This window comes from Rhagoletis zephyria, unplaced genomic scaffold (genome assembly GCF_001687245.7).
Source record: "Rhagoletis zephyria isolate East Lansing unplaced genomic scaffold, Rhagoletis_zephyria_1.1 Rzeph_scaffold_42100, whole genome shotgun sequence".
Lineage (NCBI taxonomy): Eukaryota > Metazoa > Arthropoda > Insecta > Diptera > Tephritidae > Rhagoletis > Rhagoletis zephyria.
This window is the reverse complement of record NW_016199155.1, coordinates 1-2,653: the sequence shown is the minus strand read 5'-3', so window position 1 is coordinate 2,653 and position 2,653 is coordinate 1. Positions and strand designations below refer to the sequence as shown.

The 2,653-nt window shown below is 33.7% G+C and overlaps 2 non-coding genes across 2 annotated transcripts; one reads left to right on the top strand and one right to left on the bottom strand.

The window, feature by feature from the left end:
- Positions 1-1,358: 1,358 nt before the first annotated feature.
- Positions 1,359-1,431, bottom strand: TRNAA-AGC (transfer RNA alanine (anticodon AGC)). The gene has a single exon. It is a non-coding gene; the product is annotated as a tRNA-Ala (tRNA).
- Positions 1,432-2,057: 626 nt separating this feature from the next.
- TRNAP-UGG (transfer RNA proline (anticodon UGG)) lies at positions 2,058-2,129 on the top strand. Its single transcript has one exon. It is a non-coding gene; the product is annotated as a tRNA-Pro (tRNA).
- The last annotated feature ends 524 nt before the right edge of the window (positions 2,130-2,653 follow it).

Sequence of the window (2,653 nt, the reverse complement as noted above, 5' to 3'; positions counted from 1 at the left end):
TATTAATAAAAATCTGAAAGCTTAGGGGAGTGGGTGAATTTTCGACTCATCATTTACTTAAATTAAAGTATTTCTCTGAAATAACATTTGAGTACTGAGAATTCATTGACACATGTATTTGAAGTAGATTTTGCGAGGCATTCTTTGTGTACTTGTGCGTACATACTTGTATTATAAAACTGAAAAATAATCAGAAATACACTCCAAAAAATTATTTATGTTTTTCTCCAGTTGAATTATTTTAAAATTTTCTCTCAAGATTAAGAACATAAGAATACTCAAGTACTAAGCAATTACATATGTATTTAGGAGGTTGGTTAGTCGATGGCTAAATACTTTAAACTAAATTCTTTATGATTTAGGAAAAATTTTAAAAACTAACACCTTCCTTAAACTCACCTAGACGTACCTTACCACAACTCATTTCACCTCACCTCAAATCAACTCATCACACACAAACTCACCACACCTCATTGAAACTCACTACAGCTGATCTTACCACACCTAAATTCACCAAACCTTAACTCACCAAAGCTGAACTCATCTTACCCGTTCTCGCCACACCCCACCTAAACACATCACACTCCGATTTGAGAACAATTTCGGTATTTTAGTGATTCGCGGTACTAAATCCGGATTTTCAAGACTCTTTCGGGATTCTTGATACTATCGGGATTTTCGAGACCACTTAGGGATTCCCGGGACTATTTCGTGATTTTCGGACCTATTTGGGAATTTTCGGTTTCGATTTTGATATCGATTTTTTATCCGATATATTTGTTGGAATATATAAATACAAAGTTTACGTGGGATTTTTTTTTATTTTTTCCGTTTATGATAAAGTTTTTGATCAAACTGGTAGTGTCCGCGGCCGGATATTAGAGTCTTCGGTTATTAGGATGATATTTGTAAATAGTTTCTAGAATCTTAAAAATCTCGAAGCAGACTCGAGAAATATGGGGACAACCTCAAAAGCTATAGAAGCCTCAAAAACTCCGAAGTCCTAAAAATTCGAAGTGGTTTCGAAAATCCCGAAATAGTCCCGACAATCGCGTTAATCCTAAGAATGTAGAAATAGTCTCGAAATAGTCCCTAAATAGTCCCTAAATTACGAAAACTCCTGAAATAGTCAAACCAACTAAGCACTTATAGACTAATTATTTAGGGCTGTGAAAATAAGTAAATACTAGCATAATATAGCATAAATACCTAAATACTTTTGTACTAAGTACTTAATACTTAGTAAATAAAATTTTGTCCATCACGACAACATATTTATTCAAAAATTTAAAGCTTTTCTAAAACAACACGAAACTAGAACGAAATCAGAAAAACTAAAAAAAAAGCAAACACCGATCTGGAGATGCGGGGCATCGATCCCCGTACCTCTCACATGCTAAGCGAGCGCTCTACCATCTGAGCTACATCCCCTGTTGACACACCGTCACCAATTTCGGCACATCGGCGCTGAAGAAACAACAAAAATTGGCGCAACGAAAGCAGTGCACATTTCAAATATATATGTAAAAAAGTAGTACGTAGTACATACATATGTACATATTTAGGTGCTTAAGTACCAACGCGTATAGTTTTCAGGTAAAAAAAAAAAAATAACCAAAATATGCATTGAAGATCTTGTATGCGCACCGCGTACAGCAATTTGCTTTCGTTTTTGTTTTCATGGCTAAACCAGTTTGAGTTGATAAATAGCATACATTTTTGATAGCGAATACTTGAATAAGACTGCATTACAAACATACTTAAATACATATATGTATGTACATATATTCGTCAGAGAAAAGAAAAAAAACTTTTTAAAATTTTAACCAATTTTACATCTTACAAAAATATTTTTTTAGTTACCTATAAAAACCCGTATTAGTTATCGAATATGAATGTTGTTATGAATGCTATGCCAACTGTTAATGTTCAAGGTCAATGTCATACCATTGAAAAAAAAACAAAAAAAACAAAAAAAAATATGTTTAAACATTCGACACAAGTAAGCTTAGGCCCCTATCTGTTATTAGCCATTCAACTCCGACTACTCTGCAAGCGGCTCAATGGTCTAGGGGTATGATTCTCGCTTTGGGTGCGAGAGGTCCCGGGTTCAAATCCCGGTTGAGCCCGAACGAACTTTTTTTAAAAGACAGGAGTTTTTGAATTTCCTCAAGAAAATTAAAAATACTTGAAAAAAAATAAATATCAAGTAAAAGTAAAGGAAGTAGGTGAATTTAAAGAAACTAAAACGAAAGTGATTTTAAGGCTGTCATATTTTATTACATCAGCGTTATCGCATGAATTCACGCAAAATAAACAGAAAAAAGGGGCAATAAAACTGATTTGATTTACATAGAAAATTTACAGTCAGAGACCGCACATGTTATGCTATGTGATTAGCGAATATCACAATTTGGGGGGCATACAGTTCTGCCGACATGCGACAGGCGTCTCTGCAGTCATATATAAATACAATAAATAAGAGTACCAACAACAACAACTACATCACTACAGAGCAATAATATGCCGCTTTAGCACAACAAATATTTATTCATGTTTTCCTGCGCATTATCATATAAATAAATACATATAACAAAAACAAAAAAACAATAAGCAACTGACAATGTTATTTTATTGCCGCCCAAACTACATA